Raw genomic sequence first — 25,976 nt, 5'->3', positions numbered from 1 at the left:
ATGTGGTCACTGTTATTCCTCCCAGAGTGCCCGGAGTGGCAAATAGGGACAGGTATCACTCCAACAAGGGATTCAGCACGGTACAGACTAATCGTCTCCCAACTGTGAGGTGGTTCATCCACAAGAGTACCTTTCTCTGAATTTGCTGTCCATGAGACCATAGTAGACTCACCAAATAACCCAAAGAGAGAAGTTCCAGTCCCTGGTTACAAGAAGAAATGTGGTCTTACAATGGCCTGATTGGTGTAAACTAAGGAATTTCACATTGCAAACATTATGTGAAATGCCTGAGAGTGTGCCATTACACTGTCTCATGTAAACAAGATTCTCATTTGGGTGAAAAAAATCTATTTACAGGTGCACTTGAACAACATATTTGATACGCATCAACAACGCGATCTACCTGAATACTAGTTGCATTTCTTTTACATCAGTAAAATAACTCAAAAGTCATTTTGTGTCAACTTGAGCAGACCATATTGGTAAATCTTGAGCGTGAAATGCATCTTTTTTTATTTTTAGTGATTTGATTTACACAAAAGAAGTGCCAAAAACAGTGAGGCTGCTATACATACAATATTAACTTCCTGTTCATATCCTGAAGACTCCTCCCGGTGCTTTGTCCAGCAGTAGGTCATTTTAGATTTGGATTTTGGAAGAAATCTCTGCTGCATCATCAACCCTTGGATGTTTTTGGGGAAAATCGAGTAAGTTGAGTGTATTGAATTTCAAAATGTCTGCATTGACAGGCATCACTATTTTTGTTCCTTTTTTGTTATTTTTTTTAATTTTTTTTTTTTTTTTGCTGATGGCCAAGTATTTCCGATAGGGAGGGTGCAGCCAGGTGCATGTAAGATTAAGGGATAATTTACATTTTGGCATTGTGGATGCATCAGGCTAACATTTCCTCATTTTCCTTGTGTGTTTGTGAACTTTGACCCGATTTGCCTTCATACAGTTGTGTGTTTTAATGTTGGGGCCAGTCTGCTGTTGACCTTTTTAATGTATTTATCACATTCTCACTGATTGTGTGCTAGAGATATTTCATATTTTAAGAGCTTGTGAATAGCCATGTATTCATTCCAATGTAGGTTCTTTTTTTGCCTGCTGATGTCTGTTGGTGGCTAGAGTTGGGGGCTCCAGGAGTCCAGGCCCATATAACAAGACATTGTTTTTGTTTCCCATATGCTTACCCACAATTTATGTTCATGTGTGTTTGTGTGGGATGGTCGATTCATTATTTTTCTTCAACTTTTCAAAGTGTTTTGCCAGGAGTAATTGTTGCCTTGTTCTTTTTGTGTCTGGGCTATTTATAGTTTTTTTCACATCTCACTGTTTCCATTTTTGTAAGGGGGACTCACTGTGCACAGGGCAGATACACAGTCTCAAGTAGAGTGTGCTGTGAAGTTTATTTCTTCATAACGTATCAGACCCACGAACAAGCCATCCTCCTGGTCCTGAAGTCAGCCGACAACTGGTTGAGCCACTGACTTCAGAACCCCCCAACATTAGGGAATGCACAACCCCAGTCAAACATACATAAAACATGGAAGAGAAAGAATAAAGGATGCACAAAGAAATATATCAATACACTCACATACTACAACAGCATTCTACAATTTTGCTGTGCTTTTTAATTTATTGTTGGTGCCTTACTGGTGGTGTACAACGCCCACAGAAAGAGCCAGTCACATTTTGGGTGTATATTTGTGCGATCTATTCCTTACAAGTTTGTGTTCATGATGAGGAGGAAGGTGCGCCAGGCAGATTAGGGTAGCCATGTTCTCTTTGTATGGCCATGTGGTGACTTTCATTTTATTATTATTATTATTATTATTATTTGCTGTTTTATAACGCGCTCCATTACTCCAGAGTATCCTGGCGCGAAAAAGGAAAAACAAGCAAGTGGCCATCTAAAGGAAACATGACACTAATAGGCTGTTATAAAAAGATGAGTTTTTAGTGCTTTCTTAAATGAAACAAAATTTTCAGTCGATCTCAGGGAGAGAGGAAGGGCGTTCCAAGTCCTGGCTGCGACAACAGCAAGCGAGTAGCCTCCTTGTCGTACTCGCTGGAAGCGGGGCACACTCAAGAGGTTGCAGCCGGCTGAACGTAGCGGCCGTGTGGGGACATAGCGGCTGAATCTTTTTCTTAGATAGGATGGTCCCATGTCGTGGACTGCCTTAAATGCTAAAGTGAGAATTTTAAAAGTTATCCTTTGAGCAATCGGCAGCCAATGAAGTTCCTTAAGGTGTGCTCGCACGCTTTCTCTGCTGGGAATGTTATACATCAGCCGTGCTGTCGCATTTTGGATAATCTGCAGTCGGGCAACTAAAAAAGCTGGAGTGCCGCTAAAAAGAGAGTTGGCATAGTCGAGCCTAGATAAAATTAAAGCTCTAGCAACCGACTCTCTAGCTGATGATGGCAGATACGGGAAGAACTTTCTCATGGCTTTTAGAGACCCGAAGCACACAGCAGTAAGTTTTTTTATGTGTGCCTCGAATCTCAGATCCTCTCCAAACCAGACTCCCAAATTCTTGGCAGCGATAGTAACTGAGCCTGGCTGGGGAAAATCAGACGGCCACAAGAGGTCTCTGAAATTGGAAGGAAATTGGCCATACAGCAAAATTTCTGTCTTGTCTTCGTTGCACTTCAGCTGTGCAGCTGCTAACCAGTTAAACACAGCGGAAAGGCACGAACGGACAACCTCTGTGTTAGTTGCTGCATCCTTCCAGGTAAATAAAAGCTGCGTATCATCTGCATACGCTATGATTTTTGCTCCCATTTGTTCGGCAAGCACAATAAGGGGGGTGAGATAAACATTAAAAAGCAGGGGACTCAATGTGGAGCCTTGAGGAACCCCGGTAGTGAGGGGCCTGACCGAGGATGAAAAAGGTGGGATCCAAACCTGCTGAGACCTGTCCGATAAAAAGGATTCTACCCATTTCAATGCTGAGCCCACCACACCAATCCCCGCTAGGCGGGTAAGAAGGAGTGAATGAGGGACAGTATCGAACGCGGCAGAGAGGTCTAATAAAATCAGAGCCGCTCAGCCGCCACTGTCCAGACACTCCCTAATGGCCTCAGTAATCTCCACCAGCGCCGACTCAGTGCTATAAGCTGCACGGAAGCCAGACTGGGCAGGGTGTAAGAGTTCCGAGGTTTCTACAAAGGCATTAAGCTGGGCGAAAGCTAGTTTCTCCCCAATTTTTGCCATAGCTGGTAGAAGAGATATAGGTCTATAATTACTAGGCACAGAAGGATCTGCACCCACCTTTTTTAACAAAGGAAGCAACTTAGCCTGTTTCCATTCATTAAGAACCCTGGCTGATGTAAAGGAAAGACCCATTATTTGAGAAACCTCAGGAGCCACTGCTTCTGCCACTTCAGCCAACACCCTGGCCGGGCAGGTGTCACCTGGGGCACCAGATTTTAACGACTTGATTGCCACTAAGGTGTCCTCCACCGAAGGTGGGACAAAGCTCTCCATGGTGTGGACCAAATGTGTGTGTTTTATAGGAGGCCAATTTGTTTTTGTTCTCCATGCCGGCTTTCCTGCTGGCCAATACCACGCAGTGATTGACCACCATTTTGTAAAGCCAGTGAGTTTTTCTGAGTATTAGTAATTTCCTTTTCAAATTCCAGCAGTATTTATATGAAAAGAAGCTCATGTCAATGTTTTTTTTCTGATATGGGTACTTGCTCTTGTGGTTGACTGTAGTGTCTGTAGTATCCAGGTTTAATTAGTTTATTTGATTTTTGACTGTATCTCCATCCCTCCCATAGGGGCTCCATATGCCCTAGAATGACACCAGGCATTTTTGTATTAATGAATTCAATTGCTTTGACTGCCCCTGCCTCCCATAGGGGCTCTATGGGCCCCATAGGCCCACCAAGTATATATATTTTTTAAATCAATCTATTTGATTGTTTTGCTTGATCCACCCACCTCCCATATGGGCCTATGGACTCTGGAGGCACACCAGGTATTTTTGTTAATGTAATTGATTTTTATAATATTGTTATGATGATAAAGAAAGTATAAAATTAAGACCCTCAACACCACTCTTCGGTTCACTTTCTAGACCTGGGGCATGACTCTCAGAGGACTGACTGCTGCTGTGGCCTGCTGTGTACTCCACAAGACTGATTTGCTGTAACTGGAAGGACTGCTGAACAGCTCCTGAGGAGAAGAACATAGTGGGAGCTACTACCAAGCAGGCAGATAGATGAGCAGGTTGGTCTTGTTTTTCCCCCAGTTCTCATAAATGTTTTTAAGCAAAAAATTTCTAAGTCCCAGGTTTTGGCTTTTGTCTATCTGAGCACTTTTAGCACCACCAACAAGGGTCGAGGACTGGAGGTGCATCACTTGGGGGGGGGGGGTTAGTTCTCACTCAGGATGCACCCAGGTGCGGGTTCAAGATGGTTGGAGCATTTTCTGTCCTTGAGGCTCTAATCTGGAGGCCAGCAACTAGTCCTTTGAGTTACTCTGGTATCCATGGGTTCAAGTGATGAAACAGGGCTCAAGAAGCAGGGCAGGCCTCTGAGGGTTTCAAGCAGGCTCCAGGTAGCAATGCAGCCCTTCCTGATGCAAGAAAGCAGTCTCGTGAAGTACACAACAGGACACAGCAACAGGCAGTCCTCTGAGAGTCCTTTTGCAGGTCCATAAAGTGAACTGAGGAGTGGGTTGGAAGGTCCTGTTTTATACCCTGTGCCTCCTTGGAAGTAGGAGAAGTTTCTAGAGAATTCTCTTTAAAGTGCTTGAAGTGCTTGAAATGTCCTCATTCCCCTGTCCTGGCTCTAAGCTGGTTGCATGAGCAATGCAGGGGTGACAAGACCTTTGCATGAAAGCAGTGCACCGTCTATTCAGTTGCCAGTGGGCCTGTGCCCAGCGCCATCTCACCCATGCTACCATTTGTTGACCCATCAAGGCACACTTAATCCCTCTATTGTGTGGCTGTCTGCCAACTACACCCCCCAGTCACGTGATCTAGGATTGGCTGCAGGTACCAAATAGTTATGGCAAGAAAAAGCCAATGTTCTAAAAGTGCATTAAGAGCAATTGATGGATGGAATGGTGAACAATGTCAAACACTCACCCCCACTACAGAGATCTGGACCTAAATCCACCATTTTGTTTGCTCACCACACCACCCCAGTTTGGACCCAGTCGTGTGCAAATCAATCTTGACCCTGCTTCCCATGGGAGCCTGAATAGAAAGGCCAGGTCCTCCCTGGACCGGAAAAAAGCATCCTAGGACATGTTTCGGGCCATCATCCCTCATCAGCCAAAATAGCTTGAATCCAGTGGCATGGCGAGCACAGGACCCATGTCTGGGCATATCCATCCCACTCAGGGTGACAGATGCAAAAAGAACAATTGATGGACGGAATGCTGAACAATGTCAAACACTCACTCACCCCCAGTACAATGATCTGGGCCTAATTCCATTGTTTGGTTGCTAATCAACCCACCCCGGTTTAGATCAAGCCATATGCCAATCAGTCTTGACCCTTCATCCCATGGGAACAGTCCATCATGAACTGCCAGGTCAGGTCCTCCATGGAACGAAAACAAGCATCCTAGAAAATGTTGCGGGGTATTACCCTGCATCAGCCACAATAGCTTGAAACCAAAGGCATGGTTAGCAAGGGACCCATGTCTTAGCATACCAGTGACAGAGTGACAAATGCAAAAATAACAGTGGATGAACGGAATGCTTAACAATGTCAAACATTCACCCCCAGGACAGTGATCTGGGACTAAATCCATTGTTTTTTGCTCACCACGTTTCCCCAGTTTGGACCCAGCCATATGCTGTTGCCGTGTTTTCTGTGCTAGGGTCATCATCAGGCCAGCATTGGGGCATCTCTGGCATCCTGCCATTAACCTAGTGAGACCGAAGTCCCAGGGAGTACAGTTTGCTGCTGCCCGCATCCCTAAAATACCGCACTCCACACTGGTGGGACCACAGGTCCCAGGGTACAACTGACACCTTCTCCCGCCGCCGCTCACGAGGGGGAGGTGCTAGCATTGTGCTCAAAATGCTGCCTCGCTCCCCGCGGTGCGGGACGCTGCTGCTGTGTTTTCTGTGCTGGGGTTATCATCAGGCCAGCATTGGGGGCTTCTCTGGCATCCTGCCGTTACCCTCGTTGGACCGAAGTCCCAGGGAGTACTGTTTGCCGCTGCCCTCATTCCCTGTAATCCCGCACTCCACCTTGGTGGGACCACAAGTCCCAGGGTGCAACTGACACCTTCTCGCGCTGCCTCTCACGATGGGGAGGCGCTACCATCGCGCTCAAAAAGCTGCCTCGCTCCCCGTGGTGCTGGACGCGCGCGGGCCAAGGGCTGGCCCGTCCTTGCCCATCATTGCCAGGAAAAGGCAGGGCAGGGCCACCCCTCTTTCATTCAGTACTTGGGTGGAGGACACAGCGACTGGCGAACTTTCTTTGTAATAAGGTACTGTGAACGTTTCCCTTTTCAAACATAACGTTTCCCTTTTCAAACATAACATGTGTATGCAAATTGCCTAAAGAGTAATTTGTCTAAGTTTAAATCTGGAGTAAGCCCGCAGAGCCCCGTTTTACTCTTATTTTATATTAATTTGGTTTGTGTTATCTGGAATTAGGCAGGTTGTGACCTATCGGGAGGGCCTGCTCACCTGATTCGTCAGCAGTTTAACGCATTGGAAGATGGGGAAAAGAAAATGTATGGAGGGTAGTGGGAGTGAAGCCTTAATGGAAGGTCTGATAAAGGTAAAAAGGCACGGAAGGCACAGAAACATCCATGAAGTAACTGTGTCCTTGACCGCATAGATACCTTAATTAGTGAAGGTGAAAACATTCTTGAGGCTGAACCACCTGTGCACCCCGGCCCTGACAAAATACCCCACCAGCCCCCCCTTCCAACAAAGCTTAAAGCTTGAAACAACCCTATTATCCCTACAATATTCCAGAAACCACCTAGAAAAGGGCCACCTACACCTATACTTAACACTGTGTCTAATCCAGATGGTGAGGGAAACTGCCATCTCCCTATTACTCCCCAGATACTGACCTGAATCAGTTGGGCTCCGTAATTCCATGCACCAACAGGTTTCAACCTTTCTCTGATATGCAGGAAGTTGATAAGTAAAACATGAAGGAGCAATCCATAAAGTCGACGCCCGGCAGAGGGTTAGGCCCAGGGCCTAGATTAGAACTTGAGGACACCTATCAGCTCATTGACTCCCTCAGGCTCTAAATAAAGGCTATGAAACTGATGATCATGAATCTCACTTTCTTGGTTAACTGCCTGGTCAAAAAGGGCGACCCAGGGTTTACGACCTCAACCAATAATAAAGCAACTCCCATTGTTCAACAGACCTGGCAAGGCAATGATTTTAGACCTAAGATATCCTCGCAGGGCAAATATACCTGTTTAAATAGCTTAAACCTGCCATCTAATGTGGCATTACCTTCCAAAGTTACATCTCTCCGTATGGAGGGCAAGAACCCAAATAACAACAGTGTTACTCAAATGAACATTAATTCTATCAGGCCCTTAACCCAGAGATATCCTGTTCAACATGGGCTTATCTTTTGTACCAAGTTTTCCCAGCACTACACAACATAGGAAGGGACTCTATACACATCCCTATTTCGTAAGCCCACAGAGAGGAATACCCTGCTTAGCTATAGGAGCTGTCACCCGAGAGCACTAAGGGATAGCCTTCCCTACTCACAGTTCCTTAGGCTCAGAAGGAATTGCTATAAAAAAGAGGACTATTTCCTAGAGGCAAATACCCTATCAGAGAAGCTCAGGTTTAGAGGTTACCCCAAACGCCTAGTCAAGAACTCTATGAAGAGAGCCTGGTACTGTCCCCGTGACACTTTGCTAGAACCTAAACGGAAAGAAACTGATGGAAAAACAGTGTGTGTAACTACTTTCTCTGCCATATCTCATCGTGTAACACAATGTATAAGAAAAAACTGGCATATTCTGAATTCGGGCCCCCTTAACTGGGAGTTTCCTCTCTTTGCTTTCAAGAAAAACAAAAGTCTTAAACACCAATTGGTAAGGGCAGCTCTACCATCTGCACCCGGGAGGAATGTTACACTACATGACCATTGGTCATTACCACCCCTACGAGGTCATTCCAAATGTGGCTCGTGTGTTGTCTGTGACTTTGCAATAGAGGGAAAAGAATTTGTGTACAAAAATGTGAAAAATGATTTACGTACTTTTACTAACTGTAACAGTTGTAATCTTATTTATGCGATCTTTTGTCCCTGTAATTGCATATATGTTGGACAGACAAAACAAAAAATTAAACTGCGGATATCCCAGCACCGCAGTCGCATTAGGTGCAAAACCCCTAACGCTCCCTTGGTTGAACACTTTTTGGATAAGGGACATACTGAAAATGAGATCCGTTGGACTGTCATCACACAGATCATTATACCACCAAGAGGGGGCGACCTGAATCGTATGCTCAACAGAGAGGAACTAAAGTGGATACTGAAGACGGATAGCTTGAATTCCGGCTTGAACCTGCAAGAGGAGTGGACAGCGCTAATCTAAATTGATCTTAGTATTTTTCAGACTCTGCTCAAAACGATTATTCAACCAAGGATTTGGTTAGATAGTCAACGTTTCCTTGAAAAAGATTGTAATTTCCAAGTCACTATGCATGTTAATCACTTTAGGCATCACTTCAAGATGGCCTCTGTACCTTAAGTCCTTCGTTTATTTTTATGCCCATAATTTCACGCGCACCGTCCAATCACAATGCACCAACCCCTTCTTCACTTCCTGATCCAAACACACGAGCACGCCAGGGAACATCTCCATGACCGAATATATCGGTAAGTGAACAAGCGAGGCTAAGAATTAATCCTGTGAATTAGCCTGCTTTCCTTCTCTGAAACAGGTGTTCGTTTCGTTTAGGCTTGCCCTGGCGTCGTCCGGTTACGATCGTGTAACTAGGTAAACCTGACGCCTTAACTCGGGTAAGATTACATGCATGGCGTGTTCCGTTTTTATTGTCACTCGGACCTGGTTGAGCATTTCGTTTTAATATGCGGAATGTTTTCTTTATACAGGGCTGTCGGTCCGGGCTATACAAAGCATCGACTTGTGCCTTGCCTTAACACGCACTGCCTCGGTAAGCAGAGCGGCTCCTCCTCCACTGCCCTTAGAAACTGGTCCCACATAATCCGGCGAGTGCTAAGTACACAACTACCACATGACTAGTTCACTGACACTTCGTTCAATTGCCTGCGCAACCACTAAGGTCCCATAGACACGATATAGCAATCCTAGACGCATGCCTTGTAGTTAAAAATTAAGGTCACCGCTTCTACATTCTTGTTAATAGTAGGATCTCACCACTTGACCAATGAGCATGTGCACGGTGCACAAAGAGTCACTTTTCGAAATGTCCTTATATGTATTCTGTTCATAAAGTATACTTTCCTTTTATTTCTCTTTATAGGCAAAATTAAGGTCTAGTGAAAAAGGCAAAATTAATTGTTTGTCCTGATGATGGTTCCTATGATTCCTTAGTGGAACCGAAACGCCGTCGACTTGCTCATGCACCCGATACAAATATCTGATTGATTGATTTTCTGTAATGGTGCAGCCTGATATTTTCTGTGCAATGTATATGTAAACAGAAAACGCTTGTTTTGCCTTTGAACCTTTCCTGTTTTTTCCAACTGTAATCACCCCGTAAGTGTTGGGCACAGGCTTGTGTACCACATAGGGGCTTTGTGGAAGGTATTCTTGCTTTATCCTGAGAATTTTGTTTATTCAGTAAACCTGAATGACCTCTGTCCGGCTGGGCATGTCCTTCTAAAATATAGATTTGATTTCGTCTATATTTATTGGTTGTTTTTTATCAATTTATGCATGGGACCATTGTTGTTTCAAAAAATTGTTCCTCGAGGTCCCTGGCTGACTGAATTGGGGTCCCTTGTTGTTAAGAAAGTCAACCAATAATAAAGCAACTCCCATTGTTCAACAGACCTGGCAAGGCAATGATTTTAGACCTAAGATATCCTCGCAGGGCAAATATACCTGTTTAAATAGCTTAAACCTACCATCTAATGTGGCATTACCTTCCAAAGTTACATCTCTCCGTATGGAGGGCAAGAACCCAAATAACAACAGTGTTACTCAAATGAACATTAATTCTATCAGGCCCTTAACCCAGAGATATCCTGTTCAACATGGGCTTATCTTTTGTACCAAGTTTTCCCAGCACTACACAACATAGGCCCATTAGGCCAATAACTCCAAACCTGGTGGAAGCACCTAAAAACTATTTGGTCAATATACCTAAGCTTAACTCCCAGAGTGGACCTGACAACATAGATTCCCTTATTAATAAGGTCACCCACTGGATACAGAAAGTCCGGGGTCGTCGCTCGGTTATACCTTATACGAGATGACATAATTGGGGTCGGAAGTTTTCTTCGCCAGTAGAATCATTGGAATACATCGAGTTCTCGTTAACTGGTATAGACCTGGCAGAAAACAACCTTGCCCTGGAATTTCGCACCTGTCCGCCCGGTAACTCTTCAATCCAGTTTAGGCGATCTCCATTGGTCTGTCAGGGTAACCATGCTGAAAGGCAATTGCACACTCATTCAGAGGGCAGTGCCTCACTGGATGTAAATGACTGGCTGCTGCCTGACCCCCACATTGTCCCAGAGACGGTCAGTGTCTCTACAATTTATGATCCCCGACCACCTTGTAGTCTGTCATCATCCCTGTAATCCCTATAGCCTCCACTTTCAGCCACCATGTTCTGCCCGGAGGAGTAGTACTTCTTTAGATAACCCAACTTTGAATGAAGTAATACAGAACTCTAGCGGCAAGGCACATAATACAGTAGTTAGGGATCTAGTAGCAGCATCTGATCATGCTTCACAAAAGCTAGCTGGAATATCCTGGAATATTGATGGGCTAAGGACTAAGATCAATTCCCCCGACTCGCTATCATTCATTGATAGTCATGGCATTTGCCTTTCCAGGAAACCTGGCTACTGGAGCCCCTCTACCTGACAGGTTATTTAAATTACCACATCCCAGCTCTTAGCAGGGGGAAAGGCCGTCCATCAGAGGGACTGACAGTTTGGGTCCACCAAGAGATAGGTTATAACATCCAGGTGCTTACAACTTAGAGCAGAGACATCCTTGCCATTAGATTGAAAAGGGGCGCAAAGGGACACATTGATATCTATAATATCTATGCATGAGGCACGAATAGGGGGAAAAGTCGGATGTTTTAGCGACTCGTGACGATCTCTTAGATTTGTATTATAGAGATTCCCTAATTTTAATAGCAGGTGACCTTAACTCGACTTTTGAGCCTCTCGTCATGGGTGAACATGACTCGGCCTGGGAGGAAGGCGCCCAGTGGGGTATTCCAAAATTGGAACTAACTACCATAAAAAAGTGGTTAGATGTAGCCATTCAAATCAATGCAATGTGTTTGGAAAATGGTCTCCGGGCTGCAAATGGGAGATCCGTCTCAGACAGGCAGGGTGCACGCACATTTAATAATGGTCGTAGCACTAGTCGCATTGACTATCTTTTAATTAATTTACAACTGTGGGACGCCTTTGAGGGTATAACAGTGAAGGCTCGGGTTGAGAGTGACCACAATCCCTTATGTGCAATTTTTGACTTGCTCCCTGAGAGGGCATCCATCCACCCGTGAAGTGGTCCCCACTAACAACATGCGAAAAATGAAGTGGGCACAGATATTAAGAAAGCCTGCTACCATAGCAGCCATTAATGCTGGCATAGACGGGGCACTAACTGAGGTAGAGGTGTAGCTACCTCTGAAGTCCCTGTGAACATTATCGAAATTCATTATACATTTTTTGCCCATTTACGTTTGCACTTTACGAGGCACCATAAGAGTAATGATTCACAACAGACTAAAGGTACCTCTTGGTTCAATGAGGAATGCACTGAGGCCCGCAGGTTTCTATGGGATATGATTAAGGCTGGTGATCTGGCCATAGTACGGGAAGCTAAATTAAAATATTGAAGGGTCCAGGAGCAGGCAAAAAAAGAGTGGGATGAAAGCAGATGGCAGGAACTCAGATTAGCTTGTGCTAGTAACGATTCCAGGCAATTCTGGAACATAGTAAAGTGGGGTAGAGGAGGCCTTCCGATACACCACAGAATCATGTAAACCTGGAGCAATGGGTCAACCACTTCAAACCTCAATATGCGAGTAGTATAACTGAAGGTAACCAATCGCATCTACCACATTTGTTTTTATCAAGGCACACCGTTTGTAGAGGATTAGGTTATCACCCCTCTAGGTGCAGTAACGGGTGGAAGAGCTCCCGACCCAGACAGTATACTGACCGATATATATCTTCATGATAAGCAAAAATTAGGAAATATATTGTTATAGTAGCAAATGCAATTGCTGGAGGAGCCCCGTTGCCCGGTTCTTGGAAGGGGGCAGAAATTATCCAGTTTTTAAAAAAGGTGACACATCGCTCCCAGGCAATTACAGGCCCACCAGTCTGATAGACTCTCTACAAAAAATAATGGGGCGGTTAGTCTTTAATAAAGTCCAAGAGTGGATTGAAGAGCGGTGCATCTTGTCTCCCCTGCAGGATGGGTTTAGACCGCACATCAGTACAATTGATCAAGTGTTTAGGTTCCAATTAATATACTGGAGATCGGTGGTCCTAGGCAAAGGCAGCTTATATGCGGCCTTCGTTGATCTGAAGTCAGCCTTTGACCTAGTGCCCTGCAGGAAATTATGGATAGTGCTGCAAGAGATCGGGATGTTACTTGAATTGCTTTCCCTCATTGTTAGACCCCATGAGGATAACTTCGTCCACATTCTCTGGGGCGCTCAGGGCAAGTAACCAGCTGCTTTCCCATAGAGAAAGGCATGCAGCAAGGTTGTGTTATGGCGCCCACATTGTTTTCTCTGTTTATTAACGGAATTGTAAGGTTTTTAGAGTCTACCCCAACTGATGCTCCAGTCCTAGCCGGTGTAAAAATCCCAATTTTAATGTTCACTGACAATACATAATTGTTTCAAAAACTGCAAATGGTCTACAGCGAGCATTGAATCATTTCGAGGAGTTTTGTTTACTATGAGGTTTGGAAGTCAATGTCTCCAAAACAAAATTTGTGGCGTTCAACCCTCATAAGGGATTTAGAGAAGGCTTACTTATGAACGGCCGATCTCTAGAACAAGATAGTTATTTTACATACTTGGGGGTCATATTACAGAATGACATGAGATGGGATCAACATCTTGATATGGCCACATTAAAGCACCAGCAAGCTGTCTGGAGTTTTACAATCTGAATATAACACCTCTGCAACAAAACCAGTTAGCCCGGTGCTTCAAATATACAACATGAAAGTGGTCATCTCTGCCTCATATGGAGCAGAACTTTGGGGGTTCAAAAAGATGCTAAAGTTAACCGTTGCTGAAAATAAGTTCTTTCAAAAGATCACGAGCCTCCCGCAAAGCACCCTTGTACGCCCATTGTTATATGACCTAGGCAGGAAAGCACTGGCTGATGCAGCAAGACTCCGCCCTATACTATACTGGCAAAGAATCTGGTCAACCCCCGAACTGGCAACTTATGCTGCAGGTCTAAAAGACCTAATCAGTGCCGACTGCTTCCACAAAATCAAATGGCTCAGGGAGGTCAGAGTTATCCTAGTAAGTATGGGTTTTGAAATGCTCTGGGAGAATCCCTCAGTTGTCCCTTTTCCACCAAAGGAGACCCTAAAAGAGAAATGCTGGGCCACCATTATTTTTAACACATATAGAAATGCGGACATGTCCTCTCTTATGGGCTGTTTCATGGACTTCAAACCATCCCCACGCCTGGAGCAGTACTGGGACATAATAACAAAACCTTAGGAACGGATATTATATTTTCAGTTCAGAATAGGCTGACTTCCCATTAGGTCCTACACAGCAAAATTGATCGCAGAAGGCGACAGAGTTTGTCCTACGTGTATGGCCCAGACAGAGACAATGGCCCATTTGCTGTTCACCTGCCCGCATATCTAGGGCTGGGTCGTGCATGGCTGGCACTAATTTGTAGGACAATGGGGACAAGCGTGAGTGTAGAGGCACTAAGAATACCGCGTACGAACACCTCAGCTCCCATCGTTATTGCAGTGGCAAAATTTCTTGGATGGTCTTGGGTCATCAGATTGAAGGCACTATAGGCACTTTGAAGGGTTTGTTAAGTCAATTTTGTAAGGACTGAATAACATCCATTAGTATGAAATGTATTTTAATTACTGTACTTCTTCTATATATCCCAGGCCCTCAGGTTTGAAATGAACTCTTATTGATCTTATGCCCTAGTACCTTATAGTAATTTTAAAATGTTTTATTCTTATATGGAACTTTTGATGTCACGAAGTATCAATCCTTGGTTTTAAATATGTATATATATTTTATCATGGAGTTTTATTGTGTATTTATGTATTGTGCTTTTATGACTTGATGTCGAATAAGCTTGTTGAAAATGAAATAAGTATTGACCCTGCTCCCCATGGGAATGATCCAGCCTGAACTGCCAGGCCAGGTCTTCCCTGGACCAAAAACAGGCATCCTAGAGGTAGGCCTCACCGCAGTGAAAAACTAATTTAGGACTTTTTCACTACCCTTACATGCAAACTTAAAAGTACATGCAGATTCTTTTAATTACAATGCACCCCGCCCTATTGACTGCACAGGGTTTACCTTAGGGGTGACTTATGTAACTAAAGAGGAGTTTAGGATTTGCAAAGGGGTTATTCTGCGAAGTCAAATTGGCAGTATAAAACTGCATTCAATCTGCAATGGCGAACTAGGACATGTTTTAAAGGCCTACACGTCGATGGCACAGTAAGTGCTGCAAGCCAACTAGTAACATTTAATTTATAGGCCATGGGTATGTGGTATACCACTTTATTAGGGTCTTATTAGTAAATTAAATATGCCAATCGGGTGTACTCCAATTTTACCTTTTAGGGAGAGGGCACAAGCACTGTTGCACTGATTAGCAGTTGTAAAGTGCACAGAGTCCTAAGGCCAGCAAAACTAACCTAAGAAAAATAGGAGGGTGCAGCCAAAAAAAATCGGGAAGACCACCCCAAGGCTCACAGATCTAACACCTGCCATTAGTGACTCAATTTTCATTGTAGTAGAAAACTCATCCTTGAGGCTTTCCAACTGGTAACTTTGGGTCATAACTCGAGGAAATAGGTGTTTTTCAATGTTCTTCCTTTATTTGTTTAGGACTTTACTAATAACAGAATGCACATGTAACAAGCAGGTTCTTTCCTCTGATATTGTGCAAAACATCCGCTTCTTGCACCAATAGCTTAGCAAAACTCAAGTACTGCATTATTAATATATTTGCCTTGCTGTTTGGTGTCATCAATACAGGACTGAACAGTCTGGACAGAATACCTGCCTTGTTTACATAGAGGTTCTTGAATTTTTAAAGCTAGTGCGATTGCTTTATTAATCAATTCCTCAAGTTCTAATGAGAAAGATTAGTAGAGGTTTTACCCTGAACAATGACTTGCACATCATGATTTTCTCTATATGGCTCCTCTTGGCAGTAGCCTTGTCTCTTCCATTATCACCTTTAATAGTTTCCACATGAATGCTGCCTGTAGGGAAGCACTTCCTGCTCCCCTCCTTTCTAAGCAATCAAAACTTCTGGGTCTAGATCAGTGATACTCAAAGTATGGTCCTTTACATGTGCCATCCAACACCCGCCAATCTGCCCCCTCCCGGTGAACAGTAGCACAAGTTGCTGTTTACTTGCTGTTAATATTCAGAAAAAATGTTAAATAATTGGTCAAGCATTTATTTGCAGGTTAAATGAAGTAACTACTGTGGTGTCCTGCACCACTCAACTTTAGTTAACCTGCAAATAAATGCTTGCCCATATTTGATTTTTCTTTGTGACCTCGTTACACCATCCCTGACCGACGCAGGACCCCTTACCGCCACACTGCAGCCCTTGGTCACACCACAGACCATAGTTTGTGGCCCCTGGGCAAATGTTTATCAGTACCCATGGTCTAGATTGACGTCTAACAAGACTGCCACTTATTTGGTTGTAAAGATGGTGGTCCACATGAGGACTTAATCGCTGCTTGTTTGATCTTCAGTAACCCACAGGAGGACAAAGGTAAAAGCCATAAAACGTTACTAAACTTTCCCAACTCTCCACACTTCACATATAACACTAGAGAGTTAACCCAACAACCGATTGAGCAGGTCATCAGGGTTACCACTGAAGGGGCGTGGCTAAGCCAGCCATGATGGCGGACGCCCCTGTGTAGAGCTCTGCACTTCGGCCTGCACAATCGGCAGAAATCCTGATCGGTGGGGTCTAGCAGGGCTGCAAAATGGAGCCTGCCGGACAACCATTATGTGAACAGGGATCACTGGAGAAGGCAAAGCAGGGCCCCATCATAGGACCTGCAGGACCCACCCTCGTGGTCACCTTCCCCAAAATGGCAGCCGGAGTGGACGGCGAGCTGTAAACTTGAGCCAGGAGTGGTCGTGAGACATCGCTCGCAGTGAGGTCAGACCCTGACCCCCGGCCGAGCAAAAACACCCTGACCATGGCTGTTGGGCCACGGACGCAGAAGGAGACAAGGTGAGAAGCGAGTGGGAGGCACAGCGGTGGTGAGAGCGCCTTGACCCGCTTTCACCTCCCGCCGGCAGTGAGGAGTCCCTGGTCTGGAGACATATGCCCAGGAGCAAAGGAGAAGCTGATACCAACAAGGACCCCTCCCCCCATAGTACCCAGATGGGGGCTGCCGAGATCGGGGCTTCCTACGAACTTCCCATAGGGCTGCAGCATCGGCCCCAGGCCAAGCCTTGAGACTGCTCTGCAGGCAACCAGGTGCGTGACGCGAGGCGTTAGCAACAACAAAGAATCGCCGTTCCCCCCCACCAGGTGACACTCTGAAATAGACTGCCGAGTCTAGAGCCTTCCTGGAGATCCCCAGCAATACCCCAGCGCTAGACCCAGGCCACGCTTCGGGGGCAATCCACTGTCGGGGAAGCGAGGGGGCACAAGACGCATCGAGGAACTGCTGGATGTACTGAATTAGACCTATGGTGCAGCGACAGGCGACCAATAAGCAGCCTGGGGGATTCTGACAATGGGACACTCGCCCTCACGGAGCGGAGTGATGGAGGGGTAGGCGGGATATCCCCTGTTGGCAAACAGCAGTTTGGTGGGGGGTGCCCCCACTGCCTGAGACTTTCAATCTCCAGACCAGAGGCTTGGTGGCGGCACGGGCCTTGCGCTGGGGATCGACGCGTCGTAGCTTCTTTCCTGCTACCCGTAGAGGGGGGCCCCCCCTTGGGGCTGATCTGGACTGAGGCAACGATACCACCCTCTACTGCCGGATTTGGCCCCTTGCCATCCTACTGAAGGAATGCCGGGGGGTGAGCCAGGTGAAGGTCCTCGAGAGCCACAGACACACCAAGCAGAGGAGTGGGGACAAGAATTAATGCCCAATCAGTGGAGGTGGAGACCGCTGGCCCGCCCCCTAGGGGTGAGTCCCCAGTGGAGACCATATTGGACCTAGAGGGCAGAGCTAACTCGAGAGCTCCCAGCCAGACCGCAAGATAGCTAAGCTGCGTACCTGGACGTCGATGGGAAGGAGGACATCGGGACAGTGAGAGAAGGCTAAGAAAGCTTGTTGAAGTGCCCAGTAGACTACAGCCCGATAAAAAGGAGTTAATGAGCTGTATGTACTGCGCTTACCAGCACCGGGCTATAAAGCACATGTGAGACAGAGAGTACCCAGTGGCGCTTGGACCGTACTACCCTTGGAACAAACTGCAACAAGGGAACCTTAAACTGGCATATGATTCGACTTTGAAGGTGGTACCATCAGGGGTAGTCTCAACTGGGGCACAACTCCACCTAGCTATAGGGCTACAGGGCAGAGGACTAAATCAGAGATCCCTATATTTCCGCTCGCCATTCCTTCCCAGGAGCCACTCACTTGATGTAGGTCGGACCCATCACGTAAGCGGACACCGACAAGCAAAACTGCCAAAAGACTCATCAGAAGCTCCCAGCTGCATCCAGCCCGCATCACAAAAGGCGGACGTCATCAGGCTACCTAGAGAAGCACATAAGTGAGAGGACCTGCCACGTCACTGCGCACATCATGGGGCGCCCATGCCAAACTGCAGGATCGCAGATGCCGGCTCCTGACCGACATCCACCCCAGATGGGCTCCAACCATCCCTCAGCGGCTAAGACAGCTATCCCGCAGTCAATGTCCGACAAGCAGGACAATGTGCTGGCGGCAATTGAACATTCATGGGCCACAATGGAAGATAGGTTTGAAGCTTTGTTCTCGGACCTTAGCCTGCTGCAGGATGACCACCGAAAGCTCGCTGATAGGGTAACATATGGGGGAAAAGACCCGGGCCACCCTCCAACTGTTAGCAAAATCACAGCAGGAAACTTTGCGAGTCCTCACAACCCACTTGAACAGGCTGGAGGAGAGAGAGGACGACCTAGAGGGGCGGTCTTGATGCAGCATCATTCAAGTGAACAATCTACCGGAGGGGGCTGGAGGAACCAATCCAGTGGAATTCGTGGAGACATGGTTCAGGTCCTCCACCTCGGATTCCAAACTCACACCCTACTTCTCTGTGGAAAGAGCCCACAGGGTGCCGGCCCAGCGACACCCACAGTATGCCACTACGACCGGTACTCTTGAAGTTGCTCCACTTTAGGGACAGGGAGGCAGTGCTGAGAGCAACCAGACAACATAGGCCACTTCAGTGGGAATATCAAATCACAAGAGGGGAGAGTAGAGGTAGGAGAGATAGGGACTCGTCCGCCACAAAACTTCTCAAATAACCTTCTATTTCAGACGGAAAGTGCACCTCTTGCTAGGACTGTACAAAAAGAGAAACTTTTTCTTTCAAATAACCCTCACCCCCCCTTGGAGGCATACTTCATCATAGGGTCCATCACACACTGCTCCAGTAACATAGGAGCCTCGAGTAAGCAAGTCAGGTTTGCCGAAAGGGAGTAGCCTTGACGAAGTAAGTAGGCGTGCTCTGCCCTCCATCCCGTAAGCGATTTGTCACGTCTTTTTAGACAGTATTTTACCTTCCAAGAATTTCTCATTTATTAACATACCTTCAAGGTTTGACTACAGGTGTCCCTTCAACTCCTCGAAGGACTTGTGAGGTCCAGTGAAGGTCTCTGATCATGTATGTAATGAACCTCAATCACCATGGTAACATGACGATGTGCCAGCAATTTATGCTTTTTAATTGTTTATATGTTTGTAATGTCTTGTTAGTCCTATTATCACAACATTTTCGCACTTTATACACACTGGTTTGGTGTATTTTCACCTCTATAACCACTGAATCACCAATGATTTTTAACCCATTGTAGCCCCAAGGGTCGTGCATTTTTTAACCTTTTTCTTCATAACTTTGCATGATTTTTTTGATTTAAAGCAGAACAATTAAGTGCTGTATATATTTGTTTTCATATTTTTGTTTATCACATTAACTGTGCTTACAGCAACATCAGGAGTGGGAGCATCATTTCTCCTTTGAGGTCCTGACGAAAAGCCATGGGGTAGGGCTTGAAACTAGTCGACCAACCAGGGAAACAGTAGGTAATCACGCTTCTAGCATTTCCCGCTTGTCCCCATATTTTAGCGTATCAATTTGGGGTAGAAAATAAAGTTGTTTTTCTCCCACTATTTTGATATTTTTAACATTCACTTCCAAAACCCACTCCATCTTCATAACAAGACCACATAGGTGTATAGATGTACAGGGACCCCCTTATTCTTCCAATAAGTGCTCCCGCGTATTCGTAGGTAGCAGCACGCCCCTGTCCATAGAGGGTAGGGATGGACCCTATGATGAAGCATGCCACCAAGGGGAAACCCGGGTGGGTGAGGGTTATTAGAAAGAAAAAAAAATCTTTTTGTACAGTCCGAGCAAGAGGTGGGTTTTCTTTCTGAAATAGAAGGGACTCTCTTTTTGGTTATTCCACTTCAGGTGGAAGAGAAGCGGGTGATGATCTTCCCGAACTATTCTAGGGTAGTGCAGCGACAGCAGGCCTCTTTCCTGGAGGCGAAGCGGATGCTCTGCCAAAAAGGAATCCAGTACTCACTCCTTTTCTCAGCCCACCTCAGAATTATACACAATGGGGACACTAAGTTCTTCGTGGACTCAAAGGCAGTGTTTGTAAGGATGGATCTACATGTGACGGGTGCCCCCTCCCCCACCGGGGAGGCAGCCCCTGGCACTCGAGAGCCACAGCGTAGGTGACACAAAGGGAAGAGAACATCGCAGCGTCGAGGACTGAACCACCAGAGCCCAGCGGCGGCCCCCTCAACCTTGAAGAAAAGACAGTGGAGCAGAGAAGGGCCCTCAAGGCGGCAGCAAATCTGGACATGGCACAGATGTGTTCAGACAGGGAGGATGGCCCACACATCTTTTCCTCTGAAGAAGACTCCAGGGACACAAGTATCTCTAGAGCAGACTCAGTGACCCCTCCCCTGGTGACCCCCAAACAGCAGACACATTGATTTGAGGGAACATGTCATTCAGGAACATAATCCCCTTCCCATTTTCTCATCTTAGACTGGCCAGGATACTCTAATACTCCTGCTCACGGGAGACCACAGGCAGCAATGGTAATACCTACCAGCCATCTTGCAGCCCTCGTACTTCCCTAAAGACAAAGGGCCCCATCAACACTATACCTGGGAACACAAGCCGCTATAGACAGCACCCCGAACACACAGCCCCCACATTACACACTAGAACGGTAGCTTTATGCACAGTTTGGACGTATTGCCAGTTGTGATAGGTCCGAAATGTTGGGGCCTGGTCCCTATTCCTGCGAATATAATCCCCTCCAGAGCATGCATCTCCTTCGGGCGCCATTACATGACAAGGAACCGGGGGGCACAGAGCAAGGTATCCCATATCCATTCCACCCAAACACAGTGCGCACCCGGGTATGACAGGGCCTGCAGACACTAGTATCTTATCCCTCAATGTTCAGGAAATGCGCACAGTACGTAAACTTTATGCGGTTTACTCATATGCTAAACACCAGAAAGTGCAGATAATACTGTTACATGAGCCCCACCTCACAAAAGTCGAATTGGAACGTGTGCAAAAGCGCTGGCGAGGCACTTTCTGCGCCATCACACTCTCTGTGTTCGCACGTGGAGTGCTGATTTGGCTTAGGTCAGGGGTCCCATTCAGGGAAACCCACAGGGTAGTGGACAATGAAGGGCGGTACGCCTTCAGGGAGGTACTTTTAGATTGCCAGCCCCTTCTCCTGGGCAGTAAATACGCCTGAACTCGGACCAGGGGGATTTCTAGGACTCCCTGTTGACAACCTTGGCACAATTCACAACATCGCCCTGGATTCCGGGGGGAGTCTATATTTGCATGCTGGACTTATCCCTAGACCGATCACACACACCAAATGTTGGCTCCCTAGCTAAAGCACAGGCGGAGCGGTTCCGATCATGGACGCAACAGTGTATGGCAGAACCGAAACCCAGCCTCGAGGTTGCATTTTTTTCATTTGCTACCCCATCATCTGTGGGTACTCCTTGATCGATTTCTATACTCGCCGACAATACTCCCCATGGCCTGAAAAAATAGATTACCTAGGGCGTGTGGCCTTTGATCACAACACAAATCTCCTAACCCTCTAATTGCGACCGCCTTATCCACCAGTCCCCACCTGGAAACTGCAGCGGGAATGCCTGGAGGACCTAGTTTTCCGCTGAGACCAAGCAAACAATTTAGAAGAATACTTTGTGAAAAATACCAATATGGCATCCACCAGGACACTGCAGTGGGATGCCTTCAAAGTGGTCATCAGAGGGGCCTGCATTAGGCACATAGCGGGAGTCCGGTGGACCCCTGACCGCAGTTTACAGAAAATAGAGCAGCAATTAATGGCCATGACCAAGGCAGCAGACGAGTGCTTGGCAACTCAAGTCCAGGGCGTGGAAGCCAAGACAGCGTTCGAGGAAGGGTTAGCAGACCTGAGCAGGTACAATTTAAACTATACGCACTCAGGAGGCACAGAGAAGGGGGATAGATCAGGGGCACTCCTGCCTTGCCTTGCCTGCCAGAATCAGGATGCAGGACCAATCACAGAGATCATGGGCACAGCTAACAGGGTGGCCACATCGCAGGAAGATATCGTTGAACTCTTTCAGGATCATTACGCTACGCTTTACAAAAGCCCTGAGCGAGGCTCTCAGGAACAAGTCGACTGTTTCCTTGCGCCCCTCACAATACCCCAAATTCCAAGTGAGGATAGGGGTCTCCTTGAGGCAGCGATCCCATCCACAGACGTGAAGCAAGCAATATAGGCTCTAGCCCGAAACAAGGCTCCTATTCTAGACGGCCTATGCCTTGAATACTACAGTGTCTTTGCCATGTTACTGGCGCCAAAGCCGGCAGACATGTATGAGGCGGTGCTAGAAGAGGGGCCGTTATCAAGCTCACTGCAAGGATCTCTTATAGTCTCGATTCTAAAGCCTGAGTGAGACGAGACGCAGCTGACTTCGCAGAGGCCAATAACAATATTATCCACCGACTCCAAGATCCTGGGCAAGATTCTGGCGGACCGACTGGGCCCAATGCTCCCGTCACTGATACACCCACACCAGAACGGGTTTGTACCGGGCAGAAATACTTTCCAAAACATCAGTAGACTCTTTCAGGTTCAGGACCAGGCACCGGATCGTTACCCCAGGGCGGCTTGCCTGATCCTGGACCTTGAAAAGGCATTTGATACCCTAACCTGGCCATACCTATTTGAGACACTGCAACAGATGGGTCTGGGTCCCACCTTTAGTGAGCAAGTGAAGCTATTTTACTCGAACTTCACATCCAAGGTGGTCTGGGTAAACATATATCACCGCCCCTCCAAATAGGGAGAGGTACTCGACAGGGCTACCCCCTCTCCCCTCTGCTATTCGCTATAGCCGCTATGAGCCATTGAGCCTCTTGTGATATGCCTGCGTCAAGAGGGAGGGGCATGTCAATAGCGGGTACCATGCATATCGTGTCCCTATACGAGGATGACCTGATGCTGTATATAAGAGATATCCCTGCAGATCTCAGCCCCCTATGGAACACGCTACCGGACTTTGCGGCAGCAGCAGGGCTCAAGGTCAACTGGGCAAAATCCACCATATACCCCCTGAGCCCAGATCTCCCTCCACGAGTAATAAAGGTTAGAGGTTCAAACATCACCTGGAATGCCGGTGCCCAGCAATACCTTAGCATCAAGCTCTATCACAGCCCCAAAGACTTATTTGAGGGTAACCATCGTAGAGCTCTTGCTGGAGCCAAAGCCTGAGTAACCTTCTGGAAGACTCTACCGCTTGCCTGGCCCCAATAGGTAGGATAGCCTTGGCAAAGATGATCCTAGTGTCACAATGTCTCTATTACTTTGCTAATACCCCTGTCATTTCCCCTTGCTCCTACTTCCATGAGCTGGACACCCTATTAGGCTCCCATATGGGGAAATGAACACCGAAGAGTGGCCCTTTCAAAGCTGCAAATACTGACAGACAAAGGGGGACTGGGGCATCATAATTCGAGGCCTACTTTCTTGTGGCACAGCTCCAATGGATGTCCTGATGGACCGCGGGCTGGCATATAGAGGAAACCCTTCCGGAGTTCAGGGCAGATGACAGGCTATAAATGCCGCTGGCTCCTTCCAAACGCCCTCTCTAAGTCGACATGCCCCATTCAAGTGGCGATGGCGCGTGCAAGCATGTCACGCATCCATCATCCGGTACACAGAACGGGTGGCTGATACAGACGCACCCGTCTGAAGATCGAAGGCACTACCTTTCACGAGATGGGATCCAACGTTATCCTTTAGCACCGTGGAGACACACACTTCAATACTTCAAGATACCATTCGTCCTCTTTTTACCGACTAACCTGATTGCAGCTTTGGGTGGAGAAACGCACACCTCCACGTTTTCCAAGACCACTACACATTGAGTTTCGACGCGCCCTTGAGTGTCCCACATATCTGCCCACCGTGCTATTTCAATACAACGGTCAACCATTGAGAGATTTCGCAACTTAAACCCCCACGATATACAATAAAAGTCCAGGGCCCTGTCGGGTCGGAAGTCTCACCGACTGTGCGACTTTCCCTACGACACTCCTAATTTCCATAGCCCTGAGGAGTCGCTGGAAGATTGTCCCACATGCGATGAAACACGTGTCGGCTGGTTTTCTTGTTAAGAAATTAAAGAAACTACATTCCAACGACTGATTCTAAAAAAGAAAGAAATCATTTCTGTTTTGATAACAGGCTTTGTCTCCGTTGTTTAAAGTGTCTACACTGACATAACTGTTTAAACATTGTTGGAGTGTGCATGGGTATTCTGTTATTAACGTACGCAGTATTAGCCTAGGCTGACACTACAAAGAGGTGTTATAGGGCTCATCCCCTCACCCTTTTGCACCTCAAATTCCACTGAGAATCGCCAGATAGTATTGCGCGAACACTTAGCAGTGCGCCCTTTTTTCTAACCTGACTAAAAACCCTTTTTAGACCATTAGAACGCATCCATCGCATGTCCGGCTTCCTCTAAACACCCCTGCTTCCATTAGCAGGACTTCCCAGTAACAGAGGGGATTACACCGCCCGAACGCTGCACATCTGGACAAGACATTCGGTACTGGAGGTGGGAGCCCTGTTCACGGAGAGTCAGCTGCTTCCATTTGACCGGCTCGCGGAGGAGAGAGGACTTCCACAAGGGCAGTTCTTGCTCCACAGACAGCTCACACTAAGCTCCCACAGGCTTTGGGACCTCTCAGAGGGGGAACCGGCAACACACCCAGTACTCCACGCGATACTTAATATGGGCATGGGCCGACATCTAATCACATGGCTTCATAAAGCAATTCGAGGACTCACGACCACTACACTCAACCCGTTTCAACAGTAAAGGGAGGAGGTGATAGAATGCCCGTTTCATGATAAAGAATGGGAACAAGCCCTGGAATAGTGTCCTGCAATGCTCTGTTTAAAAACATACAGTTCTCCATACTACATCGCCCCTATCTTACCCCAACAAGACTTCACCAGTTCTACCCAGACACAAGATTCCTCTGCCCAAGACGCCAAGCCCCAGAAGCAACATTTAAGCACATGTTTTTGTTATGTCCCACGATACAGCCCTATTAGGGTACAATATGCAAGGAATTGCTGGAATTAACGGGGCTCACGGATATCCACACCTGGGAGGCCAGCATAATTGGGATATTCCGAAGAAGAAAGACCCTCAAGATTCAAACACGCTTTGCCTCCCTGGCCCTCTTACTGGCAAAGAGAGGGATCAAAATGTATTGGAGAGCCCCAGAGGGGCCCCCACTGGCAGCTTGGACAGGGGCAATCAGTAAATGGAGCACAGCTGAGGAGTACATAATCAGGTGGGAGGAGGGTCAAGGATTACGTAAAAAGCACATTTCCATGGACTGGGAAACACTGTTGCACCAATAAAGACAACGCGCAGTAAGCACCCAGCAAAACACAACTGCATACCAACAGGACTGAGACCCTAGACCAAGATGCATCAACACAGCCTGACCCACAGGCCGGCAGCACAGTGACTACCCCTGTACATTTCAATATCACAAGCCCCGACAGCATAAGGGATGAGGCACATCAGCATGCAGCACTCACTACAATACAGTAAAGCCTTGCTCCCCCTACCCCCGCCCCCATGAAAAATGCACGCAGCAACATCATTTTCCCACCTATGGGTGACCACCGATGGAGATGACCTCATTCACCTTTCCCCAACCACCCCAGGCTTCTGCCCCAGTTCGTTACCCAAGCTGGTAGTTTCAGGAACCAGACACCAAGTAAAACACGTGATTCCTATATCAGTTATA

General features: G+C 46.8%; 1 long non-coding RNA gene across 1 annotated transcript in view; it reads left to right on the top strand.

The window, feature by feature from the left end:
* Positions 1-25,976, top strand: part of LOC144782671 (uncharacterized) — a 129,733-nt gene that overhangs the window by 45,824 nt on the left and 57,933 nt on the right. The window contains exon 2 of the long non-coding RNA XR_013601200.1: positions 4,086-4,237. This is a non-coding gene — a long non-coding RNA (uncharacterized LOC144782671). The remainder of the gene's footprint in view (positions 1-4,085; positions 4,238-25,976) is intronic.

Source organism: Lissotriton helveticus, chromosome 9 (genome assembly GCF_964261635.1).
Source record: "Lissotriton helveticus chromosome 9, aLisHel1.1, whole genome shotgun sequence".
In the NCBI taxonomy this organism is placed as follows: domain Eukaryota; kingdom Metazoa; phylum Chordata; class Amphibia; order Caudata; family Salamandridae; genus Lissotriton; species Lissotriton helveticus.
This window is presented reverse-complemented; position numbering and strand designations above follow the sequence as displayed.